General features: G+C 38.4%; 1 pseudogene; it reads right to left on the reverse strand.

The window, feature by feature from the left end:
* LOC137217458 (dnaJ homolog subfamily B member 6-like) overlaps positions 1-13,575 on the reverse strand; it is a 95,032-nt pseudogene extending 81,457 nt beyond the window's left edge.
* Between the last annotated feature and the right edge of the window lie 10,130 nt (positions 13,576-23,705).

Raw genomic sequence — 23,705 nt, forward strand, 5'->3', positions numbered from 1 at the left:
AATGAAATTCCATATCAACAATTTAAATAAGAAAGACCACACAGTCATCTCAATAGATTTAGAAAAAGGAACTTGAAAAATTCATACTTTCATGGTAAAAACGCTCACAAAACTATAAACAGAATGGGAAGTGCTTAACCTAATACAGAGCATCTATATAAGACCTATAGGTAACAGATACTGGAAAGAAGGAAAGTATGCCCTCCCTCTCTACCCTACTCAACACTGTATTGGAAGGCCTACCAGTTCAATAAAGCAAGAAAAAAATTATAAGGCACACATGTTGGGAAGAAATAAATTTTAAAGGCCTTTATTTGCAGAAAACATAATTGTCCATCTGGAAAATCTCAATCTACCAAAAAAAAAAAAAAAAACCCTTATAACTAAAAAGTGAGTTTAGCAAGGTTGCAGAATATAAGGTCAATAAACAAAAGTCAACCATATTCTTATACAGAGTTACAAATAATTGGAGCTTGAAATTAAACAATAAAAATAATTCAATTTATAATAACATCCCCCAAAATTAAGCTCTTATATATAAATCTAACAAAGCAGCATCTATATGCTAGAAACAACAAAATATTAATGAAATAACCAAAGAAGATCTAAATAGGAAAAATACCATGTCTATGAATCAGAAGATTCAGTAAGATATTAAATCTCCCCAATCTCATCTATAGATTCAAAGTCATCCCAATCAAAATCTCAGCAACCTCTTTTTGTGGATTTTTAGAAGATATTTTTGCAAATAAGAGTGGGACAATAAAATGGGAAGAGAGCTTCTCCAGAGATACAGCACAAAGGGAAGACTTAACCTGAGGGTGACATAGTCATTTAGGAAAACCAGAGGCTACTACCCTAGGTCAGCAACCCTGCTCACTAAGAAGCGGTGTCACTCTGAGAAACGCAAGCCACTTCCTCTACCCTCAGCTCCAGATCAGCAGTGCAGAGGTTTTGCCAAGGGGCAGAGGTAGGCTGTAATAACAGAGAGCTCAGAGGTATCCCCAAGGGAACCAACTTAATTTGGAACACACTGGGGAAAGTTCAATCCTAAAACTACTCCCAAAAAGAACAGAAATTTTGGTGGTAAACAATTAAGAGGACACTGGTAACTACACGAGAGCAACAAACTAAAGGAACACCAGTTAGAAGTTTACCAGAGACCAGAGAAAGAGACAGATAGAAGAGCCCTCCTGAGGTCTGTATGTTCTCAGGTTACAGTGGAATTAAACTAGATCAACAACAAAAAGATAACTGGGAAATTCTGAAATACTTGCATTTTAAATAACACACTTCTAACTAGCACATGGATCAAAGACGAAATCTCAAGAGAATTTAAAATAAATTTTGAGCTAAATGAAAATACAACTTGCCAAAAGTTGCAGGACACAATGAAAGCAGTGCTTAAAGGGAAATTCATACATTGAACGCATATATTAGAAGAGAATAAAAGTCTAAAATCAAAAACTTAAGCTTCCACCTTAGGAAACTAGAAAAGAAGAGCAAATTAAATCCAAATTAAGCTGAAAAAAGTAAATACTAAAACCACAGCAGAAGTCAAATTAAAAACAGCAAATACACAAAATCAGTAAAATCTAAAGCAGATTCTTTCAAAATAGCAATAAAATCAATAAGCCTCTAGCAAGGATAACTATGAATTAAACAAAGAGAAGACACAAATTACTAATATCAGAAATGAATGAGGGGGCACTATAGATTCCATGGACATTAAAAGGATAATAAAGGAATACTATGAGTAACTATGCCTACAAACTTGATAATCTAGATGAAATAGATCAATTTCTTGAAAGAAACAATTTACCAAAACTCATACAAGGAGAAACAGACAATCTCATTAGAACTATAGCTATTAAAGAAATGGAATCAATAATTAATAATCTTCCAAAACAGAAAGCACCAAGCACAGATGGGTTCACTAGTGAATTCTAGCAAATATTTAAGATATTTTAACAATTCTCTACAATATTTTCCAGAAGACAGAAGCAGAGGGAGTACTTCCTCAATTCTATGAGGCCAACATTACCCTGATACCAAAACCAAAGACATTACAAGAAAACTATACACCAATACCTCTCATTAATGTAGATACACAAATCCTCAACAAATTAGCAATCTGAATCCAACAATATAAGAAACAAATTATACACCATGACAAAGTGGGGTTTATTCCAAGTATGCAAGGCTAGTTCAACATTAGAAAATCAATAAATGTTAACCACTGCATCAATAACTAAAGAAGAAAAATCACATGATCATATCAATAGATGCAGAAAAAGTATCTGACAAAATCCAATAACCCATTCATGCTAAAAACTCTCAGCAAACTAGGAACATAGGGGAACTTCCTCAACTTGATAAAGAGCATCTACCAAAAAGAATACAACTAACATAGTTAATGTCAGAAACTAGAAGAATTAACACAATGATCAAGAAGGCGGCAAAGATGGCTCCTCTCACCATTCCTTTTCAACAATGCACTGACAGTCCTAGTTAATGCAAGAAAAGATAAAGAAAAGGAAGTAAACGGAATACAGATTGGGAAGGAAGAAATATAACTGTCTCTGTTCAGAGATAACATGTCCATCCATTATAGAAAATCCTAAAGAATTGACCCCCCAAAACAAAAACAAAAACAAAAAAAACTTGGAACTAATAATTATACCAAGGTTGCAGGATACAAGGTAAATATACAAAAGTCAACTGCTTTCCTATATACCAGCAATAAACAAGTGGAATTTGAAGTTAAAAACATAATACTATTTACATTTGCACCTCCCAAAATGAGGATATAAATCTAAATATGTACAAGATCTATATGAGGAAAACTACAAAACTCTGATGACAGAAATCAAATAACTAAATAAGCAGAGATATATTCCATGTTTACGGAGAGGAAGAGTAAATACTGTCAACATGTCAGTTCTTCCAAACTCAATCAATAGACTCAATGCAATCCTAATCAAAATCCCAGCAAATTATTTTGTGGATATCAAAAAACCGATTCTAAGTTTTATATGGAGAGGCAAAAATCCAGAACAGCCAGCACAATACTGAAGAACAACATCATGGGACTGATACTCTCTGACTTCAAGACTTACTATAAAGCTATAGTAATCAAGACACTGTACTATTGATGAAAGAATAGACAAACAGGTCAATAGAACAGAATACAGAGCATAAGCCCAGAAACAGACCCACATAAATACAGTCAACTGATCTTTGACAAAGGAGCAAAGACAATATAATAGGGAAAAAAAAAGGCAGTCTTAATCAACAAATGGTGATGGAACAATTGGACACCCACATGCAATAAAATGAATCTAGACACAGACTTTACACCCTTTACAAAAATTAACTCAAAATGGATCACAGACATAAATGTAAAATACAAAACTATGAAATTCTTAGAAGATAACATACGAGAGAATCTAGATGATCTTGGGTATGGTGATGACCTCCTAGATACAATACCACAGGTAAGATTCATGCAAAAATAATTGGTAAGTTGGACATCATTAAAATTAAAAACTTCTGCTCTGCAAAAGACACTGTCACAAAAAGAAGATACAGACTGAAGGAAAATATTTATAAAAGACATATATGATAAAAGATTGTCATCCAAAATATACAAATATGCTTAAAACTCAACAATAAGGAAACAACCCAATTTAAAAAATGGGCAAAATGCCCAAACAGACACACCTCACCAAAGATATACAGATGGCAAATAAGCATATAAAAAGACGTTCCCCATCATTTGTCATTAGGGAAATGCAAATTAAATTAATGATGAAAAACCACTATATACCTATTAGAATGATCAAAATCCAGAACACTGATAACACCAAATGCTAGCAAGGATGTAGAGCAACAGCAACTTTCATTCACTGCTAGTGGGAGTGCAAAATGATACAGCCACTTTGCAAAACAGTTTGGTAGACTTTTACAAAACTAGGCATACTCTTACAATATGATCCAGCAATCACATTTCTTGGTATTTACCCAAAGGAGTTGAAAACTTATACTCACAAAAACCTGCACACAGATGTTTGTAGCAGTTTTATTCATTAATTGCCAAAACTTGGAAGCAACCAAGATGCCCCTTTGTAAGTGAATGAATGAATAAGACAATGGAATCTTATTCAGTGCTAAAAAGAAATGAGCTATCAATACATGAAAAGATAAGCAGGAACCTTAAATGCATATTATTAAGTGAAAGAAGCTAATATGAAGAGGCTACATATTGTATGATTCCAACATCTAAGATTCTGGAATAGACAAAACCATGGAGACAGTAAAAAGATCAATGGTTGCCAGAGGCTAAAGGGGAAAGAAGTATGAACTGGCAGAGCAGAGAGGATTTTTAGGGCAGTTGTAGAAAAACCAAGAAACAAGAATATTGGAGGAAAAAAAAAAAGGTTAAAGCTGGAGCACTCATACCACTTGTTTTCAAGGTTTACTTCAAGACTTATTATGCAGTATCAGCAAAATGACTGACACGTGGCTCAGTGGAACAGAACAGGGTATGTAGAAATAAACCCATACATATATTCAACAAAACAGTATTGGAATTATTAGAGGATGAAGGAATGGGCTGACTTCAAAAGAGCATAAGGCAAACGTTTTAGGTTATGAAACAATTCCATATTTTGACTGTAGTGATGTCTATACTATGGAATGTGAAAACTCATAGAACTGTAAACTAAAGAAAGTGAATTTTACATTATTTAAATTACACTTCAAAAAACCTAAATGAAAATTTTAAAAACCAGACACTACATAGTGAGAAGATCAAAATCATGATATATTAAGATAACGGAAAGGACCAGCAGTGAGTATGTATATAACATACCTGAATTCAGGGTGGGGGTGAGAAAGGTATATATACGAAGGAGAGTTAAATTCTCATCATCTAGGGTGAACAATCAATAGATAATGGCTAAAACTTAAAAATAAAAAAGCTATACTAGGGCTTCCCTGTTGGCGCAGTGGTTGGGAGTCTGCCTGCCGATGCAGGGGACACGGGTTTGTGCCCCGGTCCAGGAAGATCCCACATGCCGCGGAGCGGCTAGGCCCGTGAGCCATGGCCACTGAGCCTGCGCGTCCAGAGCCTGCGCGTCCAGAGCCTGTGCTCCGCAACGGGAGAGGCCACAACAGTGAGAGGCCCGCATACCGCAAAAAAAAAAAAAAAAAAGAAAAGAAAAGAAAACAAAAGGTATACTAGCATATTATTTAGATATATGGATCTAAGTAACAGAAAAATCAAAGTTCAAAGTGATTTAGTTACCTTTGAGAATGGAAAATTAAGGAGTAAGGGAAATAAGACACGGGGTTTTTAAAAACAAACATAAAACTACACAACTCTACTATATGCATATAGAACTTTTATTTTTAAATTTAAATTTTCCTTTTTTTTTTTTTTTTGCGGTACGCGGGCCTCTCACTGCTGTGGCCTCTCCCGTTGCGGAGCACAGGCTCCGGACGCACAGGCTCAGCAGCCATGGCTCATGGGCCTAGTCACTCCACGGCATGTGGGATCTTCCCGGACCGGGGCACGAACCCGTGTCCCCTGCATCGGCAGGCGACTCTCAACCACCGCGCCACCAGGGAAGCCCCGGTCACTGCTTTCTAAAACATCATGGATACTCTGCTTCCAAGAGAGCTTCCCGGATAAGTTCCAAGGGAGGGTAGTTGACATGATAGCGCTGGAGAAGGGGACTATATGTATAGAGTTTGGTGTTTCAGGCATCTGTGTCTCTCTGCTGACTTTCCAAGTGCCCTTTAGACGTAATCAGGGATATATACACATTCTGAACAACAACATTTACTGAAAAGAAATATCACATGAGGTATGGTGTAAAATAACCTGGAAATGTTCAAATCAAGTCATAATTCTCACTTCCAGACAGGTTATAAATTTTGAGAACATATTAACAAAACTGTCTTCCCCATCCATTTCAAATACACCTACAGATACATCATAAAGCAAACAATATCCTTGAGCTGTCAATATTCAACCATGACTATGGGTGGATCAGTCCCCATATAAACCTCAAGTTCCTCATCTGTGAAATGGTTTAACAATTATTCAGAACTTTTAAGCAACACTTATTTAGAACTTTTAAGTTCCAATGAGTTGATGAGTAAAGTACGTCCTATGTAGCAAATACTAAATAAATAGAAGTGATAGATCTATTTTTATTAACATGACAGAGAACCTTGAAGCAATGTTCAGAATCCTGCAGGACTAAACAGGCTTCATATATAACTTGGGATCTGCAGTTGTAACCGCTCTCATCTCTGTACAACTCAGGTGTTCATTATAAGGTATAAGACATATTAATACAATTCAGAAGCACAAGCCAGAGGGCCATGAGACTTCTTTATTGAAAGACGGGCCCAGCCTGACCCCTCTCAATTTTCTCAGTGATCTCCAAATATCAGTTATCTTTGTCTGCTTTGTCTTCAACCTATCAATCTGTGAAAAGGTAACAGAAATCTCTTTATTTAGTCTAATGAAAGCTGTTCTCTCCAATCCTTCAATATTCTTCACAGGTCCCCAAATTATATTTTGTATACTATTTTGTTATCCATAATGCAGACCAAAACTAAGGAAGCAATATTCCCTATGCCTTCCATTCAGTTTTCAAATATGAATACAGGGTAATTACAAAAAAAGAATATTTGATGAAAGAATGCCCAATCTACATAGCATAAGAAATTCAATGAATCCCAAATAGAAGAAACTCAAAAAAGATCCACACTGAGCTGTAGTATAATGAAAATGTTGAAACCCAAGAAAAAGAGAGAATCTTTTTTTAATTTATTTTTGGCTGCGTTGGGTCTTCGCGGCTGTGTGCAGGCTTTCTCTCGTTACTGAAAGCAGGGGCTACTCTTCACTGTGGTGCGCGGGCTTCTCACTGCGGTGGCTTCTCTTGTTGCGGAGCACAGGCTCTAGGCACACAGGCTTCCGTAGTTGTGGCTCACAGGCTCTAGAACGCAGGCTCAGTAGTTGTGGCACACAGGCTTAGTTGCTCTGCTACATGTGGGATCTTCCCAGACCAGGGCTCAAATCCGTGTCCCCTGCATTGGCAGGTGGATTCTCAACCACTGCGCCACCAGCGAAGCCCCCATTTTTTCTTAATTTATGCATTTATTTATTTATTTTTGGCTGCACTGGGTCTTCATTGCTGCATGCCGGCTTTCTCTAGTTGTGGCGAGCGGAAGCTACTCTTCACTGTGGTGCACAGGCTTCTCATTGTGGTTGCTTCTCTTGTTCTGGAGCACAGGCTCTAGGCATGCAGGCTTCTGTAGTTGTGGTGCGTGGGCTCAGTAGTTGTGGCTCGTGGGCTCTAGAGCACAGGCTCAGTAGTTGTGGCGCACGGGCTTAGTTGCTCCGTGGCATGTGGGATCTTCCCGGACCAGGGATCGAACACATGTCCCCTGCATTGGAAGTCCCTCTTTTCTTGCTTTTAAGATTCTCTTTTTGGACTTTCCTGGTGGCCCAGTGGGAAAGAATCCGCCTTCCAACGCAGGGGACATGGGTTCGATCCCTGGTCGGGGAACTAAGATCCCACATGCCATGGGGCAACTAAGTCCACACACCACAACTACTGAGCTCACGCGCCTCAACAAGAGAGCCCGTGTGCCACAACTACAGAGCCCACACACTCTGGAGCCTGCGCGCCACAACTATAGAGCCCATGTGCCCTGGAGCCCATGCGCCACAACTAGAGAGAGAAAACCCGCACACCACAACTAGAGAGAAGCCCGCGCGCCACAACGAAAGATCCCGCACGCCTCAACAAAGACCCCGCATGCCGCAACTAAGACCTGATGCAGCCAAAAAAAAAGCAAGAAAATAGAAGTAACTCATCATCAGAAACCATGAAGGCCAGAGGCAGTGGAATGACATATTTTAAATGCTGGAACAAAAAAAAAAGTTCTGAATGGTACAGATGAACCAGTTTTCAAGGCAGAAATAAGAGACACAGATGTAGAGAACAAATGTATGGACACCAAACACCAAGGAGGGGAGGGGGGCGGTGGGATGAATTGGGAGATTGGGATTAACATATATACACTAGTATGTATAAAACAGATAACTAATGAGAACCTGCCGTATAACACAGGGAACTCCACTTCGCTGTACAGTAGAAACCAACACAACATTGTAAAACAGCTGAACCCCAATAAAAAAAAAAATAATAATAAATAAAGTAAAAAAGAAGCCAGAAAGAAAAAAAAAAGCTCTGAATCAACAAATCTATTTCTGACAAAACAATCTTTCACAAAGAAGGGCAAGAAATCAACTTATGGCATGACAGCGTGAGGAGCTCGACTGTCCTGCTCCCCACTGAAACTGACGAAACCTGTTAAAAAAAGAAACCCAACCATTTAAAGCCTCTGGAAATGGTTCTAAGGACAAACAACAAATGAAGAAACATCTATTCAAGAACATCTTTTAAAATTCACTAAGAAAGGTAAGCCTACGGTATTTGAACCAAGCCTACTTTCTCCCTCCCACCCTTCTTCTCCCATCCCAGCTCAAGGAACGGGAGACTCTACTCAAGACTCCTGAAGCCAAGAACACAGGGCTCCCTCTCCACCCTCCCCCAGTCCCATTTAGAGAGCTTTCTTCCCTGGAAGAACAGGACATCAGAGTTTCCCATCCAGCCACCAGCTGCCTGTTGCTAGGGCTGAGTCCTGAGCAAGTGTGGTTTAGAGGAACGGGTTCCCTTCTGCCACCTAACCCCAGGTGGTGGAATGTAGACTCTAATTGGGTGTGGTACATGGAGAATACTGGACCCTGAACATCCTTGCCCTGGGCTGTGAGAGAAAGGCAAACTGAGAGGACCTCTGGTGGCACCCTCCCCTCCACTAAGCGCTCAGCTAACCGAGCAGAATTGTCTCTCAGAGAGAAACTTGCCATTGTCCCTACCCCCACCTCCAGAGACCAGACTCAGAGCTTTAGCTTGAGGGAAGAAGCAGACATTAAAACGGAGCACCTATTCTCTTCTCAAAGGAACTGAACTGACTTCATTTGCAAGACCATGGAGAAAGTCAAGCCTAGAGGAGCCCTGAAAAAACAGTGAGGTTGTAAAGAAAGGCAATTGGGAGAAGATTCAAAATATAGGCTAAACTGTAGGTCAGCTAGTTTGCAGGTGAGAACTGGGCAATAAGGCAAATGGGAGGAACCCTCCTACAGCCAGAACAAATATCAAGCACTAACTTCAGCAACTATTTCTTCAAATGACCCACTATTTGACTGACTTAGTTTTCAGAATAGTTTATGCCCTAGGGCATTATGGAAAACAGTTAAACAATCAGTTCACAGTAAGTGGAGGATGGCTGCTGGGTGTGGTCAGAGACAGTCAGCTCTAACAAAACCCATCATCCTAGGGTGGTGGTGGGTATATTCAAATTGCACCTCCCCAAGGAGCAACATCAGGGAACTAACCTTGTGGGAAAGGAGACTACAATGAGATACCACTTCACACCCTCTAGGATGGCCAGAATTGGATAAAGTCAGATAATGACAGGTGTTGGTGAGAATGTGGACAAGTTAGAGCCCTCGTACTGCCGGTATGAGTGTAAAATGATGCAGCCACTTTGGAAAAAAGTCTGACAGTGTCTCAAACTATTAAACACAGAGTTAACATATGATCCAGCAATAACACTCTTAAGTATACACCTAGAAAAATGAAAACATGTATCTACACAGAAACTTGTACACAAATGTTTTAGCAGAATTATTCTTGATAGCCTAAAGGTGGAAACAACCCAAATGTCCACAGATGGATGAACAGATAAACAAAATGTAGTATATCCATACTATGAATGGAACATTATTCAGCCATAAATGGGATGAAGTACTGATACATGCTACAACATGGATGAACTTTGAAGCATTATGCTAAGTGAAAAAAGCCAATCACAAAAGGCCATTTATTATATGATTCTATTCATATGAAATGCTCAAAACTGGGAAATTTATAGAGATAAAAAGTAGATTGGTGGTTACCTAGGGATGGGCAGGTGGGGTTGAAGGGGATATGGGTTTATGGCTAAAGCATATGGACTTCCTCTTGGAGTGATGAAAATGTTCTAAAATTGACTGTGGTGATGGGTGCACATATACTAAAAACTATTGAATTGTATACTTTAAATGGGTGATTGTATGCTATGGGTGATTGTATGCTATGAATTATACTACAATAAATCTGTCAAAAGAGAACTGAAGGAAAAATTAAGACATTCCCAGATAAACAAAAGCTTAGGGAGTTCACTGCTAATAGACTTACCCTACAAGAATTGCCAAAGGGAGTTCTTCAGGCTAAAATGAAAGGATAATAGACAGTAACTCAAAAGTATATGAAAAAATAAAGCACATGGGTAAAGGTAACTACATAGGTAAATATAAAAGCCAGTATTATTGTACTTTTGGTTTGTAACTCTTATTTTTTTCTATATGATTTAAAAACAAATGGACAGGCTGATTCTAAAATTCATATGGAATTGCAAGAGGCCCTGAATAGCCAAAACAATATTAAAAAAGAACAAAGTTGGAGGACTGACACTTCTCAATTTTAAAAATTAGCACAATCTACATCAATCAAAACAGTGGCACTGAGGGCTTCCCTGGTGGCGCAGTGGTTGAGGGTCCGTGGGTTCATGCCCCGGTCCAGGAGGATCCCACATGCCGCGGGGCGGCTGGGCCCGTGGGCCATGGCCGCTGGGCCTGCACATCCGGAGCCTGTGCTCCGCGGCGGGAGAGGCCACAGCGGTGAGGGGCCCGTGTACCACAAAAAAAAAAAAAAAAAAAAAAAAAAAAAATGGCACTGGAATAAGGATAGAAACAGGTGGGGTCTGAAAGACCAAAAACAAACCCATACATCTATGGCCAACTGATTTCAACAAGAGTGCCAAGACCATTCAATGGGGGAATGAACAGTCTCTTCAACATATGGTGCTGGGACAATTGGCTATGCACATGTAAAAGAACGAAGTTGGACCTCACATCACATATAAAAATTAACTTAAAATGGATCTATGACATAAATATAAGAGCTAAAACCATAGAACACTTAGAAGAATAAATAGGGATAAATCTTCATGACCTTGAATTTGGCAAAGAATTCTTAGATTTGACACCAAAAGTACAAGCAACAAAAGAAAAAAAAATAGACTAAGTGGACTTCAGACTTTAAAAATCTGTACACCAAAGGACATTACCAAGAACGTGTAAAAAACGTATACAGAATGGGGAAAAATTTGCAAATTATATATATGATCAGTCTACTATCCATAATATATAAAGTATAACTCAACAACAAACACCCAAATTTAAAAACGGGCAAAGGGCTTGAATAGACATCTCTGCAAAGAAAATATACAAATGGCCAACAAGTACGTGAAGATGCCCAAAATCATTAGTGATTAGGAAAATGCAAATCTAAACCACAATGACATATAACCTCAAACACACTAGAATGGTTGTAATTTTAAAATTAAGCAAACAAACAAACAAAAACAGGAGATAACAAGTGTTGGCAAGGAGGTACGGTAATTCTATGTTTAACTTATAGAGAAATTGTCAAACTGTTTTCCACAGTGGCTGCACCATTTTATATCCTAGCAACAAAGTATGAGAGTTCCAATTTCTCTATTTCCTTGCCAACACTTGTTTCCTGGTTTTGGTTTTTTAATAAATTAGACTCTGTCCTCAATTTAGAAGAAATTTCACTTGGCCCCTGTTACTGTTACCCAGATAACAGGCACTTAAAAATTCATCTTTTTTATTGACTTTTAAAATTTTCTCTTCAAAATGTATAAAAAATAACCCATGCTAGAAAAAGTTCATTATGTCACAAAAGTTTCAGAAATGCATGGGAAAAAGAATCACTTTAAAATAATGGTTACCTCTGGGGAAGAGGTGAGAGATGCAATCAGGGATGGGTACACAGAGGACTTCAACTATAATGGTAATGTTTAATTTTTTATGTTTGGTTGGTGAGAAAAGAGATTCACTGTATTATTCTTTATATGTTTGTATATGCCTTAAGTATTTCATAACATATATAGAAAGCCCCCCAAAAAAGACAAAGAAAGTTAATCTAACAATTCCTTCACCACTCACTACCACCACCAAAAACAAAAACACTAAATCATACTAGACATAGTATTCTACAACTTACTTTCCTCACATAACAATACATTATAGCATTCTCTAAATCAAAAGAGTGTAAAGAGGTAAATCTGTTTCCACAGCTTCAAAATATTTCATAATACAAATGTCCCACAATTTATTCAAACATCCTCCTATTGATGGATATACAGGCTGTTTCCAGTTACCTGTCACAAAAACAAAGCTACAAAGGCATCCTTGTTCATATGTCCTTATACAATGGTACATTTATTTCTGTAGGATGTATTCTTAAAAGTCAGACTATTAGGTTCCAGTATTTAGTCAAGTGGTACCTGTATTTTTTATTTCCCTAAACACTGGCAGATTATTTTTTCAAAAGGTTACAGCAATTCATACTCTCCAGCAACGTATGAGTGAGATATGGGCATTTCTTGAGTGAAATTTATTTTAACCACATAAGCATTTAATAGATTAAATTCAGTTTTACTGTCTTCCCCATATAGTAAACATGTTATGATATTATGCTTAACATAAATTTATTTTCACCAAGAGAGCTGAACACAGGAAATTTAGCTCTTTTCTTACTCAGTGAGTAATAAAACTAACAATCCACAAAATAACGTAGCAACTCCCACAAATATTATCTATACACACACACACAAACACACACACACACACACACCTCTACCTCTGACATGCTTCCAGAACAAATGTTAAGTATTATATGCCCAAAAGTCCTTATTTGGGGTATATATAAAGGGCATAGAAAAAAAAAATTTTAATCTAGCCCACAATGAATATGTTACAAACTGACTGGTTTATCAAAGCTACTAAGTTTGCACATGAAAGGCAGCCCGAAGGAATTAAGGACGGGTAGGCCCAACAGGTTAGGCAGTTCCTGAAAGCGCTCGAGGGAGACAGAATCTTTCATTTTAGGGCGTCATGGTGTCAATAAAAACCCATTTTAAAAAGTAAAACAAAGAGGAAAACGACCCAGGATCGCTCCTAGGACCTAGTTTGTGCAACCACCTATCCTCATCCGTGACAGTAAGGTGATTAAGGAGAGAGAAATTCTCCGATATTTTGAAGAGAGGAGAGAGAGAAAGATGAAATGCAGGCCGGCTCCTCCCCCACTCAGGCAGGCCACGCGATCCCGAAGTGTGTAACCTTGCTAACGGTCACTCTTCTACCCGATGTGAGGTTCAGCACTCACCACAACACAAATATCGGCGAGTTCTTGGACACTCCTTAGTAGATTCGTCCTTTGGCCGCCTTTCCATATCTGGTACGCCTGCAGCGCTTACACGCCATGGAAACGCCGCCATCTTAGGTCTTAGATGAGCCCTAAGGGATAGGGCGATAGAAACCTGAGTTGAGCGTCACAGCCAAATAGCGCCGGCGCCCAACCGCCGTGCACTGCCCAAATGGCTCCCCCAGCAACGTGACCCAGGCGCCCTGCGGCCCCCCCGCAGTGTTCCTGCCCAATTGCGCTTCCTGTTACAGCGTTTACCTCCGCTGAAATTCCCTCGTTATTTCCCATTTTCTTTCCCTTCATTTCTTTCTTCTTTTTCCATACCAAATTGCTTTTATCTTTGCCCCGACTCCTTTCCACATTTCCACATCTCTCGTTCTAGTCAACTTTCATTTACCTCACATGTGTATAGCATTTTTTAATAGACAAACCTATCTTTCTGTTATTTTACCAAATTATCACAACATTATAAGGTAAGCTGGGAACTGATGTTCCCTGTTTTATAGATGAGGAAACTAAGGCTTAGAGAGATGAACCAATTTTCCAAAAGCTGCAACAGCTAGTGAGTGTTAGAGTGTACAAAACCTAATTCTTTTCATTCCACTGAGCTCCGTGCTCCTATAGATCATGGTCTACTTCAACCAGCTAATTGAAAAGATGAGAAAACTGTACAGAGATGGGAAGGGTTTAGGCCTAAATTCATACAATAAGTCAATGACAAAACTGGATTCAAAACAAGATGCTTCCTTGTTTAATTCTGTAACAGAAAGCGTCTTTAAAAAGTGGTTGGGGGGGGGGGGGACTTCCCTCGTGGCGCAGTGGTTAAGCGTCTGCTTGCCAACGCAGGAGACACGGGTTCGTGCCCCGGTCCGGGAAGATCCCACATGCCGCGGAGCGGCTGGGCTCGTGGGCTCGTGGGCCATGGCCGCTGACTCTGCGCGTCCGGAGCCTGTGCTCCGCAAAGGGAGAGGCCACAACAGTGAGAGGCCCGTGTACCGCAAAAAAAAAAAAAAAAAAAGTGGTTGGGATGCTGTTCTCCAGCCCCAAAATTCCTTCTTTTAGACTTCGCTCAACTTCTGACTCCTCTAAGAAGCCTCTATATTAATCAAAACGTGTATCTTTTTTGGTCCCTCTCCGTAAGGAAAAATACACTAGCTGGATGCCAGCCCCCAAAACATTTTTTTAAACTGAGACTCAAACTTGTTTGTGCAAAATTACATGTGAATGGTGTGGAAGGTTAGTGGGGGAAGGTTCGCGCTGCACAGTTAAGGAAAAGACAATTTAGAGGTCTTAATTCCTTTCCAAAGGAATAGTTTCTACATTCTAAAGTTATCATTAGTTTTCTACAAGAACCCAGCATAGAACATCTCTTATTCTATTCATTTACATCATTACTTTCTCTTTCTTTATGTTGATATTGTCACCCTCAAATAGGAGGTAATGGTAGAGAACTGTATAAACATCTGGGCCTTGATGTGTGGCCATTTTTATGTAAAATACTGCATAGAGCCGACCTGTGTTGTCAGTAATCTGTGTAGTGAGGTGAAAAGGACTTAGCTTAGCTTAAAGTATGTCATTTCCTGGGGTTTAGACATGTTTGAGCACAGTTTGGAAACTGGGTGGTAGGGCAGACACCAGAAATCAATTGCAAGAAGAACTGCTGAACTCTTGAGAAAGAATTCATTTTAAGAGAGGATGGAGTCAGGCAGACAACCTAGGGTAAATGGAGGGACAATTCTGGGTATTGCAGGAGATCTGTGACTTCAACTATCTTTTCCCATCAAGTGGCATATCTCTTGGTTGTACTACAAAATATATTTATTTTAAGCTAGATATACAACATCTCTCTGCAGTGATTTAATGGTAGAAAGGTGGAGAAAAATAAGTGAAACCTATTACAGTTTTGCTCTGATGACTCTCAGGATGTTTTCTGTCTGGAAAAATGACTGGATTTAAAGAAATATGTGTATAAATAAATAATCAGCAGGAAGCATTAGTAGAACAATAGGCTTGTAAAACTGCTAGTCAATTTTAGAGGAAAAAAACCCTGATGCACTGGTTTTGTTTAGTGGTGTTTCAAATTGAAAGGTGCTGGACCCAGAGACCTAGGAGCAGAAAAGCCCTATTAATTTACAGCCAAAGTGGAAGCTTCATACCCCTGCCTCCACCCACTCACATTTCCCCTAGTCTGCCTGCCTTGATTCCAACCCAAGAAAAATTCCTCCAGAAAACACCAGAGACAGAGATTCGTTTGCTCCTCAAGGCTGGTCCTCTTAGCTTCCTGGACTCTACTGGTGCAGTCAGTACCTGTTCCATTCTCTATGAGAGGCCAATTTTCCTCTTTCATAAGTAATTGTTCCAAAAGTAATAAAACTGTCTCCTGCAAGGATATAAAATCCAAATAGGCAAAAGAAGGTTGGGGTTTCACCATCATCCAGCCACATTTAGCAGGCACTTACTTATAAAGGGCTCTAAGCTGGAGAATTTACAAAGATAATTGCACAGACCTCTGGGACAATAGTTTCTGTTACCTTTGCATTCATAATCTAAGGCAAATAAATGAATAATAGATCTATAAATGACAATCAAAATAATTGATGCATGCAAAGTTAGACTCTGCATTTGATTTGAATACATTCATTTGAAACATGAGTTGGGAAAAAGTACAATTTGTTGTGGCAAATGGGAGAGCAGATATAACAGTTCATTCATTAAGAACTTACATGTAAAGAATTGGGCTACACAAGAGGATAGTAGAGAGTACAAATATGAATGAAACCAAGTATTGGTCCTCAAGGAGATTAGATTCAAGTTGGGGAGGGGAAACTAAGAGGAGTTCTGAAGAATTATAAGCAGTATCTTTGTATCAGGCACCGTACTAGGTACAAGGTGGGAATAAAAGTGAGGCTTGAGTGTGTTAGCCTCAGGGAATATACAGACTAGTGGGGAAAAATAAAACCTGAAGGTTGGGTAATATTTTTATTAGGGGACTCAAGGAGATGAAAAGTATTTAATACACACATTTCAACACCTAAGATGATTTATAAAGTCATACATTTCGCAAGGCTGTACTAAGTGATGTAGCAAATGGGAAGAACAACAACAAAAAGAAATCTATGACTATACTGCAAACCAATGAGGGCAATATATTAGAAGGAAAATATATCATGAGACATCTAAAAATCACACTATTTACGTTATGTGTAAAGTCGACCTATCCTGAAGCGCTTTAAAAATTTTTTTAATTGAAATATAGTTGACTTACAATATTATATTAGTTTCAGGTGTACAACATAGTAATCGATATTTTTATAGATTGTACTCCATAAAAGTTATTATAAAATATTGGCTACATTCCCTGTGCTATGCTTTACATCCTTTTAACATATCTATTTTATATCTAGTAGTTTGTACCTCTTAATCCCTCTCACCCATTTTGCCCCTCCCCCCACCTCTCTCCCTTGTGGCAACCACCAGTCTGTTCTCTGTATCTGTGAGTCTGTTTCTGTTTTGCTACTTTTGTTCATTTGTTTTATTTTTTAGATTCCACATATAAGTGAAAACACAGTATTTATCTTTCCCTGTCTGACTTATTTCACTAATCATAATATCCTCCAAGTTCATCCATGTTGTCACAAATGGTAAGATTTCATTTCTTTTTTATGGCTGAGTGATAGTCCATTGTAAATATATACCACATCTTCTTTATCCATTCATCTGTTGATGGACACTTTGGTTGCTTCCGTATCTTGGCTATTGTAAATAATGCTGCTATGAACTTAGAGGTGCATGTATCTTTTTGAATTAGTGTTTTCATTTTCTTTGGCTAAATAACCAGGAGTGGAATTGCTGGATTGTATGGTAGTTCTATTTTTAATTTTTTGAGTAATCTCCATACCGTTTTCCATGGCAGTTGTACCAATTTACATTCCCACCAACAGTGTACTAGAGTTCCCTTTTCTCCACATCCTTGCCAGCACTTGTTATTTGTTATCTTTTTGACAAAAGCCATCTGACAGGTGTGAGGGGATATCTCACTGTGATTTTGATTTGCATTTCCCTGATGATTAATGATTTGAAACTCCTTTTTTATTGAGATATAATTCAGACACCATAAAATTCACATTTCAAAGAGTATGATTCAGCGGTTGTTAGTATACTCAGACTTGTGTAATCCTTACCACTATCTAATTTCAAAACACTTTCATCACCCCAAAAGGAAATTCCGTAACCACTATCAATTATTCCCTCTTTCCCAAAACAAGTCCCTGGCAAATACTAATTTTTTTTCTGTCTCTATGGATTTACCCCTGCCAAATATTTCATATAAATTAAATCATACAATAGGTGACATTTTGTGCCTGACTTCTTTTACTTAGCATAGTAATATGTATATTTGAGTTGTTTCTACTTCTTAGCTATTATGAATAATGCTGCTATGAACATTCACGTATGAGTTTTTGTGTGGATATATATTTTCAATTCTCTAGGGAATATACCTAGGAGTGGAACTGCTGGGTAATATGGAAACACTATGTTGAACCCTTTGAAGAATTGCCAAACTGTTTTCCAAGGTACTGCATCATTTTACATTCCCACCAGCAATGGAACGGGGTTCCAGTTTTTCCATATCCTCGCTAACATTTTTCATTTTAATTATAGCCAGCCTAGTAGGTGTGAAGTAGCATCTCATTGTAGTTTTGATTTGCATTTCCCTGATGGCTAATAATGTAGAACATCTTTTTATGTGCTTATTGGTCATTTGTATATCTTTTTCTGAGAAATGTCTATTCAAATACATTGCCCGTTTTTCGATCAGGTTATTGATCTTTTACCATTGAGTCATAAGAGTTTTATATATATTCTGGATACGTGTCCATTATCAGATATATGGTTTGCAAATACTTAATCTGATTCCATGGGTTTTTCAATTTCTTGATATGTCCTCTAGAGGACAAAAAATTTTAATTTTGATTAAGTATAATTTGTCTGGGTTTTTTGGTATGTGTTATTGATCCTTGGGCTTTTGATGACATATTTAAGAAACCATTGTTGGGGCTTCCCTGGTGGCGCAGTGGTTGAGAGTCCCCCTGCTGATGCAGGGGACGTGGGTTCGTGCCCCGGTCCAGGCAGATCCCACATGCCGCGGAGCAACTAGGCCCGTGAGCCACGGCCGCTGAGCCTGCGTGTCTGGAACCTGTGCTCCGCAACGGGAGAGGCCACAACAGTGAGAGGCCCGCGTACCCACCCCCCCAAAAAAGAAACCATTTTCTAACCTGAGGGCATGAAGATTTACACCTAAGTTTTCTTCTAAGAGCTTTACAGTTTTAGCACTTACACTTAGATCTTTGATCTATTTTGAGTTAATTTTTGTATATTGTGGGAAATAAGGATCCAACTTCTTTCCTTTTGTTTTAAAGCAATTTTTAAATTTATTTATTTATTTTTGGGCTGCATTGGTTCTTCGTTGCTGTGTGCAGGCTTTCTCTAGTTGTGGCGAGTGGGGGCTACTCTTCGTTGCAGTGCACAGGCTTCTCATTGTGGCGGTTTCTCTTGTTGCAGAGCGCGGGCCTTATAGTGCACAGGCTCAGTAGTTGTGGCTCACAGACTCTAGAGCGCAGGCTCAGTAGTTGTGGCACATGGGCTTAGTTGCTCTGCAGCATATGGGATCTTCCCGACCAGGGCTCAAACCCATGTCCCCTGCATTGGCAGATGGATTCTTAACCACTGTGCCACCAGGGAAGTCCCAAGACTAGTCTTTCTTTGTTGAAAATTAGTTGAACATAGATGTGAGAGCTTATTTCTGAACTTTCAATTCTATTCCATTGATGTAAATACATGTCTAACCTTACATCAGTACCATAAGTCTTTTTTTTTTTTTTGCGGTATGCGGGCCTCTCACTGTTGTGGCCTCTCCCTTTGCGGAGCACAGGCTCCGGACGCACAGGCTCAGCGGCCATGGCTCACAGGCCCAGCCGCTCCGCAGCATGTGGGATCTTCCTGGACTGGGGCATGAACCCGTGTCCCCTGCATCGGCAGGTGGACTCTCAACCACTGCGCCACCAGGGAAGCCCAGTACCATAAGTCTTAATTGCTGTAGCTTTGAAGTAAGTTTTAGAATTAAGAAGTATGAGTGCTACAAATTTCTTTTTCCCCAAAATGTTTTAGCTATTCTGCTCTCTTGCAGTTCCTTATGAATTTTAGGATTAGCTTGGTAAGTTTTGAAATAATCAAGTTGGAGTTTTGGGATTTTGATAGGGATTGTGTTGGATGTGTAGAAAATTGGGGGACATATTGGCATTGTCTTCCAACCAATGAACAGGGAATGGATGTCTCCCCGTATATTGATCCATAGGTCTTCTTAATTTTTTCAATGACATTTTGAACCTTTCTATGTACAAGCTTTGCACTTTTTTGTTAAATTTATTCCTAAGTGGTTTTATGCTATTTTATTTATTTTTTTAAATATTGGTTTTTAAAATATTTGTTTGGCCGCGTTGGGTCTTAGTTGAGGCATGCAGGATCTTCATTGTGGCATGTGGGGTCTTTAGTTGCACCACGCGGGATTTTCAGTTGTGGCATTCGAACTCTTAGTTGCAGTATGTAGGATCTAGTTCCCTGACCAGGGGTCAAACTGGGGCCCCCTGCATTGGAAGTGCAGAGTCTTAGCACGGGACCACCAGGGAAGTCCTGGCTTTATGCTATTTTAAATGGAACTTTCTTAATTTCACTTTCAGAGTTTTCATTGCAAGTGTATAAAGCTACAACTCATTGTTGTATATTGGTATTGTATTTTATGACTTTGTTAAAATGGTTTATTAGTTCTAGTTCTAGTAGTTCTTATGGATTTCTTAGGATTTTCTATATACAAGATTATGTCATTTAAAAATAGATATAGTTTTATTTCTTTCTTAATATGGATGGCTTTTATTTCTTTTTCTTGCCTAATTGCCCTGAACCTCCACTACAAGGCTGAGAATATACATCCTTGGCTTGTTCCTGATCTAAGGAAGAAAGGGATTTCATAGGTGCTGTATTAGCTTCCTATTGCCACTATAACAAATTATCGCAAAGTTAGTGACTGAAAATAACACAGATTTATTCTCTTTACACTTCTGGAGGCCAGAAATCTGAAATCAGTTTCACTTAGTTAAAATCAAGGTGTTAGCAGGCCTGTGTTCCTTCTGGAGGCTATAGGGGACAATCAGTTTCCTTACATTTTCTTGCTTCTAGAGACTGCATGCATCCCTTGGCTTATGGGTCTCTTCCTCCATCTTCAAATCCAACAGTGTAACATCATCTCTAATCTCTCACCTCTGCTTTCTGCCTCTCACCTTCTCTCTTTGACTCTGATCCCCTGCCTTCCTCTTATAAGGAACCTTGTGATTACACTGGGCTCATCTGAATAATCCAGCATAATCTCCCCATCTCAAGATCTTAATCACATCTGCAAAGTCTCTTTTACCATGTGAGATAACATGTTTACAGGTTCTGGGAATTAGGACAAGGACCATTATTCAGCCTACCAAAGATGCCCTTTTTCAGTTTGGGTAAGTTCCCTTCTATTCCTAGTTAGGTGTTTTCTTTCATAAAAGAGTTTGGATTTTGTTAAAGGTTTTTTTCTACATTTATTGAGATGATCATGTGTTTTTTGTGCTTTTTCTATTAATAGGGTGATTGATTTTCCTATGTTGAACCAACTTAGCATTCCTGCAATAAATCCCACTTGATCATGACGTATAATTCTTTTTATATTTCCAGGTTCAGTTTGGTAGTATTTTGTTGGAGACTTTTGTGTCTATATTCTTAAGAGATATTGGTCAGTAGTTTCCATTTCACATGTTTTTACCTGGTTTTGGTATCAGGGTAATTCTGGTCTCAGAGAATGAGCTGAAAATTGTTCTTTCCTCTCCTGTTTTTTGGAAGAGTTTGTGAAGGACTGTTAATTCTTTAAACATTTAATACAGTTGACCAGTGAAGCCACCTGGGCCTGGGCTTCTCTTTATGGGCTTTTCTTTGATTACTAATTCTCTCTCTTCACTTTTAAAGGTCTATTCAGATTTTTTATTTCTTATTGAGTCAGTTGTTGACAGTTTTTCTCCTTTTTCATGCTACTTAACTATTTCAGATGAAATTTCTACAGGATTTAAGTCATCAGAATAGTTATGAGCCAAGTCATTGGATGCTTTTTGTAAGTCAGAAGTATTCATAGAAAATAATTTTTCTCTTCTTAAAAATGAAAATTGTGAGGGTACTTCACTTAATTTTTCATATTTCCACTTCAAATGTGAAATTAGGGCATTTATAATTTCCTCAATTTCTATTTGATATGCATTTTCTCCACAATAATTGATGCTCTCATCTGGTGATATGAACATTTACAATTTATTTCCTTTTTTTACATTTATTTTCAAATTCAGGAAGAATATTCATATCTGTTGATAAAGTTTTACATTCATAAAACATACTTTCAAAGTTGATTTCTTTCATTAGCATTAAAAATATATAGAAATATGTATATGTGATCACACATATTTTCTTTTGCTTCAGGCTCTAACATGGCTCAGCACAGCACTGCCAGTTTCTGTCTTTACTTAAAATTTCAGTATTCTGTTCATCATGGATCTACTGCACTAACTTTAATTTTTTTTAAATATTGCATTTACAACTTCATGTCCACTAAGGATGACTGTAATAAAAAAGACAAGCATTTGTAAGATTGTAGAAAAATTGGAACTCTCATATATTGTTGGTGGGAATGTACAGTGAGGGATAGTTTGGCAGTTCCTCAAAAAGTTAAACCTAGGGTTACCATATAACTCAACAGTTCCACTCCTAAGTATATGCCCAAGACAAAACACATGTCCACACAAAAACTTGTTCATAACTGCATTATTCATAACAGCCAAAAAGTAGAAATAACTCAAATGTCCATCAACTCATGAATGGATAAATGGAATGTAGTATATCAATAGAATGGATGAACCTTGAAAACATTATACTAAAGAAGCCAATCACAAAAATACACATATTGTATAATTTTACTCACATGAGGTGTCTAGAATAGACAAATCCATAGCGACAGAAAATAACTTTGTGGTTGCCTAAAACTGGGAGGAAAGGGGTTGAAGTTGAGGGGAGTGGGGACTGACTCCTAATGGGTACAAGGTTTCTTTTTGGGGTGATGAAAATGTCGTAAAAATATATTATGGTGGTGGTTGCACAACTCTGTAAATATACTAAAAACCATTTTATTGTGCACTTTAAATTTTAAATTTAAAATAAAGCTGTAAAAAAGTAAACAAATACATTAAAATATTATTTATCTTTATTACTGAGTTTTTGATGCTTTCTTAAATTTTGCATCCAAGGCAAGTGCCATACCTTATCCTAATCCTGGCTCTGACATTCTTTTTTTTTTTTTGGTCATTTTATTTTATTTTATTTTATTTAACATCTTTATTGGGGTATAATTGCTTTACAATGGTGTGTTAGTTTCTGCTTTATAACAAAGTGAATCAGTTATACATATACATATGTTCCCATATGTCTTCCCTCTTGCATCTCCCTCCCTCCCACCCTCCCTATCCCACCCCTCCAGGCAGTCACAAAGCACTGAGCTGATCTCCCTGTGCTATGCGGCTGCTTCCCACTAGCTATCTACCTTACGTTTGGTAGTGTATATATATGTCCATGCCACTCTCTCGCTTTGTCACAGCTCACCCTTCCCCCTCCCCATATCCTCAAGTCTGTTCTCCAGTAGGTCTGTGTCTTTATTCCTGTCTTACCCCTAGGTTCTTCATGACATTTTTTTTTCTTAAATTCCATATATATGTGTTAGCATATGGTATTTGTCTTTCTCTTTCTGACTTACTTCACTCTGTATGACAGACTCTAGCTCTATCCACCTCATTACAAATAGCTCAATTTCGTTTCTTTTTATGGCTGAGTAATATTCCATTGTATATATGTGCCACATCTTCTTTATCCATTCATCCGATGATGGGCACTTAGGTTGTTTCCATCTCCAGGCTATTATAAATAGAGCTGCAATGAACATTTTGGTACACGACTCTATGAATTATGGTTTTCTCAGGGTATATGCCCAGTAGTGGTATTGCTGGGTCATATGGTAGTTCTATTTGTAGTTTTTTAAGGAACCTCCTTAAAATGTGAATTGGCTGTACCAATTCACATTCCCACCAGCAGTGCAGGAGTGTTCCCTTTTCTCCACACCCCCCCCCCAGCATTTATTGTTTCTAGAGTTTTTGATGATGGCCATTC

Source organism: Pseudorca crassidens, chromosome X (genome assembly GCF_039906515.1).
Source record: "Pseudorca crassidens isolate mPseCra1 chromosome X, mPseCra1.hap1, whole genome shotgun sequence".
NCBI lineage: Eukaryota > Metazoa > Chordata > Mammalia > Artiodactyla > Delphinidae > Pseudorca > Pseudorca crassidens.